This window comes from Microtus pennsylvanicus, chromosome 8 (assembly GCF_037038515.1).
Source record: "Microtus pennsylvanicus isolate mMicPen1 chromosome 8, mMicPen1.hap1, whole genome shotgun sequence".
Taxonomy (NCBI): Eukaryota; Metazoa; Chordata; class Mammalia; order Rodentia; family Cricetidae; genus Microtus; species Microtus pennsylvanicus.
Genome location: NC_134586.1, coordinates 52,910,166 through 52,918,933, shown reverse-complemented (window position 1 = coordinate 52,918,933; position 8,768 = coordinate 52,910,166). Strand labels below are relative to the sequence as shown.

The window sequence follows — 8,768 nt, the reverse complement described above, 5'->3', positions numbered from 1 at the left end:
TCAGTGGATTGGTCCATTGATGGATTCATAATTTACTGCCATTACTGGGGGGTATTGGAAGCTAGACAGTAAAGCATAGTTGGAGGAATTAGGTCACTAGAGGGTTACCATTGAGGAAGATGCCTGGTTCCAGTCCCTCCATCCCAGTCTGTACCACCTGGCCACCATAATGTCAGTTACTTTGCTTGATCACAGGCTGTCCACCATGATGCTCTGACTGAGAATGCAGACGTGCAGAAGCAGCTGTGCATAGTGACCATGGGCTAAAATCTCAGAAATCGTGAAAGAAATCCCTTCTCCCCGAAATTGTCTTCTTGGATATTTTATTACAATGATGAAAAGCTTACACTTTATCTCTCTGGAGCTTAATTTTCCCTCCTCCCCCTCCCACCTACACTGTCCTTACTGTTTCGCCTTCATGGGGGATGGAGAGATTAGCCCCTCTAGGCTGTTTCATGTCTCCCACAATACACAATGGAAAGTTCTACCTGCAGAGACATTAAGAATATTATTAGAAAATAAAATTCCAATGCAAAATCAAATCAGTTCCTCTTTATCCTTTACATAAGGATCCCCAACATGTAATGAAGGCTCCATTTCATTTCTTAGGCAAGTGACTCAGAATATCTAAACAGTGACACTCATGTCCACAGGCATGGCTATCACTAGGTCCAGGTGGATATATATATATATATATATATATATATATATATATATATATATTGCATGGTTATCCACAGTGGCTACTTCTGGGCTACTCGGGAATCTCTTGAAACTATAAAATGTCCTGCATATGTGCAGTTTTTAGAAGGAAAGCCCATAGTTTCCACAAAGATTCTCAAAAGCCAGGGAGGAGAAGGGGTAGTGATGCATACACAAAACTCAAGCACTTGGGAGGCTGAGAAGCTACCTCAAGATACAAACAAATGCAAAAAATATTCCCAAGAGAATCCTTTACATACACAGACACACACACACTGACACACACACCAACACACACACACATCGACACACACACACCCTGGGAGAAGGGGAGATGACTCTGCCATTAAGAGAGCTGAGTTCTATTCCTGCAGCCATGTCAGGCATCTCACAACTGCCTGCAATTCCAGTTAAGAAGGACCCAACACCTCTAGCTCCAAGAGCACCTTCCCTCACATTTGAGTGTGTTCACACACACTCTTAAAAAATAAATAGAGGCTGACAAATCTCTGCAAGTCCGATGACAGCCTGGTCTACATAGTGACTTCTAGGCCAAGCCAGCAGGAAATACATAGTGAGACATTGTCTCAAAAATAATAGTAATAATACAAATAATAAATGATAATATTAAATGGTGTGGGAGGTCCTTCTATGTGTTGCTTTTATTGGTTAATGAGTCCCTGACATAGTGGCCATCTTCAAGAAAGTATAAAATAATTGAAAAGATTTTTCCTTGTCGTCAGTGTGTGTGCTGCCAGCTGAGGGATGCTGACAGTCACATATCAACATCCCATGGAAGATCACAAGGCATTCTCACAAACTGTTTTAGAGGCTGACGCTCTTCCAGCAGGGAGCTATTTCATTTGGCACTGTCATTATTTTCAATCATCTCTGTGACAATGGGGAACTGTTTCTGACACCACCCAGAGATCTCTCACCTCTGTGCTCTTACCCCTCCTGAATATTTGCACAGCAATTTTCCCCTATCAATCCCTGAAGCCGCTGCTCTGCTCGCTGGAGAGGATAAAGTCACAATGCATTTAGCAAGTAGCTCATTCTGTCTCTACAATGAGTCCACAGAGAAGCTGTGCTGGGGCCTGGGGGAGGGGCAGAGGGGCTGCAGCTGTCTTTTGTCCTGCTTCTCAATGCAGGAATTTGTAAATTTGCCTTCAACAACTCGCCAAAAAAAATGAAAACTACAGAAGATGGTCAGTTTTTAATGTAGACACTTGACTTTAAATACAATTACCATTTCATTTCTAAAGCGTATTTTGGAAGGAATAACTACTTAGGAAATGGGTATATGGATGAAAACTAAAAGCAAAAAAAAAAAACCAAAAAACAAAAAACATGTTTTCTAGTAGACCACTGACTTCAGAAGGCCAAGGGCAGAACATTCCATTTGCAAATTCCACAATGTCCAAACTGGAGTGTCTTAAACCTTCAGGATTCCCCAAGCTGTAGTGCCAAACTTCATTCCCACCATCTTATCCCCAGAGTTCCTGACCAGCTGGGCCACTCCCTTCTTTCTTCCTTGAATTCAATACTCCAATAGCCCTCTGTATACTTGGTACTGTGACAAGCTTCACAAATGTCACATTAACCCCAAGTTTAATGGTAAAAGTAAAATGCTGTGGATCCCTGAGTGTCTGCAGTAGACAGCGGACCATGAGACCACGCCGCAGGTCTCCACAGGCAGCAGGCAGCAGATCTCAAGAGCAGCCAGTTCCAGGCAAGGATGGTGCAGTTCTCCCAAGTGAATGCAGTGGGCCACAAGGGGCAGCAAGTCCCAGGCAGGGAGCAGCAAGGTGGGTGAGAGACCTCAGTGGGGCAGCCAGTCCCACAAAGAGAGACAACAGATGGATGGGCTTGCCACAAGATCAAGCTGCAGGTCTCTAAAGGTGGCTGGTCCCAGGCAGGGAACCATGCAGCAGGTGAGAGACAGAGACATGGATAGACACACCATGCAGAGTGAGAGAGTTTTATTTAGTGGGTTATAGAGGGAAGGGGAGAGGGGGAAGAGCAGAGAGAGAGGCAGAGAGAGAGAGAGAAGGGGGAAGGGGAAAAGTGGGGAGACAGAAGCTGCCTCTTGGAGAGGGAGACAGAAAGGGAGGGACTCAGACTGGAAGCTGAAGGTTAGCTTGCCTTCATGGACAGGGGAAGGGAGTGGGTGTGGCTTGTCTCTTAAAGGGACAAAGCAGAGCATTACACCAAACACATGATGACCACATCTTTATGTATCCTATGCCCCTAAGTGATGCCCTCCACAAATAAATGTCAAAGATATCACTTTCGTGGTTCTGTTACATAGTATAAAACCCAGCATTGCTAGTGAGTTCATCTGTTGTTTTTCTCACCACCACCCCCTTCACTCTCTAAGGAAAATAAATGAGGTACAGCCAATAACTGACAAGAGCTTGGAATGGGTGAGGACAAGGCCCTGGTTCATACCAACATTAAAACCTGGTAGGACTCCTACCCCACAGAAACTACAAGGTAATCCATATGCTATGTTAAGCTGCCATTCATTACACAGCAAAGAAGAGTAAGGTAGCTTAGACCATGCTGTCTTTCTAGAGTGTTCTATTTCCTTTTTACAGACAGAGACAGAGACTCACATTGGAGCCCCGGACAGAAATCTCTAGGTCCAAATTAGGAGCAGAAGGAGAGAGAGCATGAGCAAGGAACTCAGGACTGCGAGGGGTGCACCCACACACTGAGACAATGGGGATGTTCTATTGGGAACTCACCAAGGCCAGCTGGCCTGGGTCTGAAAAAGCCTGGAATAAAACCGAACTTGCTGAACATAGTGGACAATGAGGACTACTGAGAACTCAAGAACAATGGCAATGGGTTTTTGATCCTATTGCACGTACTGGCTTTGTGGGAGCCTAGGCAGTTTGAATGCTCACCTTATTAGATCTGGAAGGAGGTGGGTGGTCCTTGGACTTCCCACAGGGCAGGGAACCCTGATTGCTCTTTGGGCTGATGAGGGAGGAGGACTTGATTGGGGGAGGGGGAGGGAAATGGGAGGTGGTGGCGGGGAAGAGACAGAAATCTTTAATAAATAAATAAATAAATAAGAATTAAAAAAATAAATTTTGCCCCTTTGTGAAGAATCACATCTCAATTCTCTCTGTCATTTTATCACCTAAAAGCTGACAGTTTCTCCAAGGACTCTGAGGCAGCTGGACTGCCGTCTTCTTAGTGACCCCCTTTACAAGGAATCTCGGATCTCTGCATGCTGCGGCAAAGGTCCCTATGGCTTTCCTTGTGCACATTACTAGTCTCCTCCTTTGGGATGAAACTTCCTTCCTAGCCTTCCCTGGACCCATCATATCTCTGTCTACCTCTAGTCTCTCCTGCTATCCCCACAAAGGTCAGCCTGAAATCCCTGTGCTCTAGTGAGATGGTCTGGTTTCCTTTTCTTTTGAATCTGTTTAATTTCCCCAGCCAAACCAGAGCCATAGAGAAGACAGGAGCCTGATGCCCAGTCACCCCATCAACCTGAACGCCTCTCCAATCAGCTGAAGGAGGCCCTCACCGTCTGCCTACCAGTGCAAACAGCTGTGCGGCCAGCAGCTCTCAGGCTCCTGGCTGACTCTGAAAAATCTCCATGCTCAGAGGTACCAAAAGGTGGACACACATTTGAGTTCATCTCCGAACCAAAACAGATCTACGTCATGGGAAATGTGGATTAAAACAGTGGGGGGAGGGTATTACTTTATTAACTATTTTCAAAGAGAATATATGTATGGTTCGTGCATTTAAGAAACATAATGTAAAACGGTTTGCCAGTGTAATTCAAAGGCTCCAAATTTAAAATCCTTTTTGGCAAAGTTCCCCTCTAACACATAAGCATCAGGAGTTTCCAGCTTCTTGCAGGGTCCCACGAGCATTCTCTAGGGAGGCGGGGGGGGGGGGGCGCAATGTTTCAGTTCAGAGGAAGTCACTCACAGCAGTGTGTGAAAAGATTAACCAAACTGTGGTTTATCTATTTCATAGACTACCACCAGGCAGCAAAAAGAACTAGCTTTCGATGCAGGCAACTGAATCCGTCCCCAGAGAATCACTGAGTGTGAGCAGTCATAGGCCCCCAAAGGTTGCCTTCTTTACTATGTCATGCATCTGTTTTTGAAATCCAAAAGTTGTAGAAGCCTAGAATGTGCCAGTTGCTTCCAGGCCAGTAACTCTCAAGGGTGAAAGATGGTATTGAGCAAAAGGGAATCATATGTGGCTCTTACAAGACAGTAGGGTGTGTCCTCGGGATGCAGCTGACCCATATCTGGGCTCCAACCATGTCAGCATTCAGATTGGACTGGTGTAGTTTGGCTTTGTACAATGTTAACAGTGCTTAACATGTCTGTAGATTTCCACACAGGTCCACGAGAATTTACAGTTATCTCAAAATAAATGTTTTAATTGAAAAGGGTATAGTGTCTCTAAACTCTCCAAGATGCAATGTTTTAAAAGAAGGTAAGTATAGAACATTACATATGCTATGGCCCTAAATATATTAACATCAATATCAACCACCTTCCTAGAACCCATCATACACACCCATACAGTTCATCCTCGTGATAAATGTACTATTATCTGCAGAGAAAGAAATCGAGGGCACTGAGGTGAGGTAGCCTAGACAAGGTCACTTAGCCCGTAGTCAGGATTTGAACTCAGGCATCATGATGCTGGGGCCCCTGCTTTGAGTCACTAAGATGCATATCTTTAGCTTATCAATCAGAAATATATTTTTACTTTTAAATAACAGGAAAATTGCTTTAAGAGATACACATCACTAGGGATATCCTGGCAAGCAATATTTGATGGGGAAGAAAGGTCATGGTTCTGGTTTGTGATTGTTACCAAGGTAATGTAAATCTGCTCAATGTCTAGGTACTAAGCCGATGTCACTAGAAACAGGGTTATAGCCTACTCCAGCACATGACCGTCCATTGTGTCCTTGTATGCAGCACAACAAATAAAGCCAGCATCCCTTTAGAGAAGAGAAATGTAGGTTAAAAACATTAAAAGGAGATTTATGCTATGCATAAATTATTAACAATGAGAATATATGCATGGCTCGTGCATTTAAGAAACACAGCATAAAACAATTTAACAGTGCGATCCATTGACTCCAAATGTAAAATCCTTTTTGGCACAGCTTTCTGTAACATACTGCAGTGCTCAAAATACTTTGGTGTACCCATTACCTATAAGAAGAGCCCCAGGCCCCTCTCAGAACATGCACAGCCTTTCAAGGTTTTGTCTGTTGCCCCTGTCTGAACTCCTGTCTCCCCTCCCTAGTCTCCATGTCCTTGGCCAAACTTTTGTCTATATGTGGAAGGCTTTTTCCACTTCTTCTCCACAGATGTAATCACAGGTAACATGAAGCCCCCACAAAACTGTACCCTTGAGATGAAAGCTCATTTCTTACTCATCTGTCCTCCCCCTGAGCACAAACATAGTATGTATGTGTTAGCTGTTGCTGCCTAACAAGTTGACTCCTAAATTAACATCTTAAAACAATATTTTTGTTTATAGTGTCACTGGATCAAAAATCTATGGTTCTGTGGGTTTTCATTTCATAGCATCTCACAAAATACAGAATATCATTACCAGATTACCAGGCCAGTAATTTCACTCAGAGCCAGAGTGGAGAAGGATTCTGTTCCAAACTCACTCACATAACTGATGGCAAAGACTAGATTCCCTTTAGGCTGTTTGGCAGAAGTTCTCCATGCTTTGGAGCCTGTGCGCTAGAAGTCTCACTCAGCGAGGCTCACAGGGCTGTCCACCACACTGTCAGAAAGAACAAACTTGAGCAAAACCCTGAGCAAAGCACAAACCAAGCCTGCTAAAGCCTTCTCTAGAAAATCCTGTCCAGACTGGGTCATATCTCACTCAAGGAAGCAAGTCCCTGGGCCCAGCCTATGGAGAGCTGAGTGGATGTATGCTGGTAACACAGGTATGGCCATGTCAAGGACTGATGCCTCTGACCCATGGAACACTGGCAAGCCCTTTATCTCATCCAAGTGTGAACATGGACAGTGTACAAGCACAAGTGTTCACAAAAGATTGGCTGGCGTGTGCAAAGACTAGCAACTGTGGCTTCCTTTCCTGGGATGCTTGCAGTCTGAGACTTCTCACCCACAGAGAACCCCCTCCAGAAGCTAGCAAACCACACTCCCATACCCTTGTGCTGAGTAGAGTAAATACACTAAGGTTCCAGGTTGTTGCAGAGTTCATACAGTTTCATGAGAGCATGCCCAGCAACTTGACCACAGTTTTTCTGCACCTATGTCTAAGTATACAAGCTTTCTTCATTCTCTTTCGGCCTAAGTCAGGTTTCCAGGACCAAGACATATGGGACAGGATGTGGCACCAGCCTTTGCTCAAAAGGAAAAGATTCTATAGGGGAGGCAAGGACCTTTGGGAGCCAATTTGGAAGCTTTTTATTAAACAGGGTTCCACGGCTTCCTAAGTGGAGAACACAATGGATAGCCACAGTAACATCTTTACTTACATATATACATATGTATATATATATGTGTGTGTGTGTGTATGAACTTACACATATATGCACATATATGTATATATGTGTGTAATAGATAAATATAAGTATAGATATATAAAGTTTTCTGTCTCCATGAAACTGAAAAGCAGGTGGAGGAAGAAGACAATGGCCAACCCAACCAGAAGATGTTAAATTATAAGATGGCAAACAGCGGGAAAATCTGAAGATGCTGGGAGACTGAATGGTCAAAAGACCCCTGCATTAGTCAGAATTCTGGTCACTGTGACAAAACACCTGGCAGGGACAAAGTTAGAAAGGATGGGCTTATTTTGGCTCACAATGTCAGAGAAATCAGACTCCTTTGAAACTTGATTATAGGTGCACAGTAAACAGAGCCTCACAGCAGCCAGAGCATGTGACAGGCTACTTACCTCATGGTGGACAGGAAACAAATTGAGCGGAAAGAACCCAGGACTGCATAACTGTCACAGGCATGCCTCCTGTGACCTACAATGGTTTGAATGTAAAGTGTCTCCTCCTGATTCAGGTTTTTTGTTTTGGTTTGGTTTTTGGTTTTGTTTGTTAAGGAAAAGCAATGTTATTAAAAAAGGAAACCAACAAAAGGAACCTGGGTCCAGAGCTCAGGGTTTGTCCATCTGGGCCTTAGGTGTCCTGGTGGGGATCTTGTCCTTTTTAATGATGAGGACAATGATGCCCATGCCTGATACAGCATCCCAGTCCATAGCATTCCCATGTCTTGGGAAATTGTTTCTAACAGGTATTCTGTATCCATGTTGATCTCCCAGAGAGGCTCATACATCCCATACATTTGTTTGGAGCAGGTACCACTGACTACAAAGTCATCAGTCACCATGGGGCAGCCAATGAGGTCTAGAGAGGAAATGAAAGGTTTAAAGATCTTTGGATCCAACCCAGCAACAACAGGCTCCATGTAGTAGTGACCAAACCATTTCTCATGCAAGAGGTCAGCCACCATGCTCATGAGGGTACAAGACTTGATCTACCGACTTTCCTTCAGCGCATACAGGTTCAGTTGGAACTTGAGGTGAGGAGCAACTGTCTGGACATTGGTGGCCAGCCTGACTAGGCCTGTGTAGAGTCTGTCACCCATGGGAACTATCTTCTGGAAGTCTGTAGTTACTACCATCTGGGCATGGATCCCAAAACACCTGTCTACAGCAATGGCCACACAGTTCTTTCCCTTCATGACCATGACAGCCCCTCTGTTATAGGACATAATAGACATGATTGCAGTCTAGTAGGACTCTGATCACCACTGTAAACTGGCTCTGGCTTTCTCTCCATGTTTGAATTTTTTTTAATATTATTCACTTTTATTTCATCTCTACATGGTTTATCAAGTAGCATCTTTGGTCTAGCATTCTTTTTTTTTTATTGAGAAAAGGAAAAAAAAACAAGCTTCTGCCTCCTCCCAGCCTCCCATTTCCCTCCCCCTCCTCACACCCTTCTCCTCCTCCCCCCACTCCTCTCCCCCTCCCTCTCCAGTCCAAAGAGCAGTCAGGGTTCCCTG

General features: G+C 44.3%; 1 pseudogene; it reads right to left on the bottom strand.

Annotated features, from left to right (window-relative positions):
* Window positions 1-7,857: 7,857 nt before the first annotated feature.
* Window positions 7,858-8,483, bottom strand: LOC142855321 (proteasome subunit beta type-3 pseudogene; annotated as a pseudogene).
* Between the last annotated feature and the right edge of the window lie 285 nt (window positions 8,484-8,768).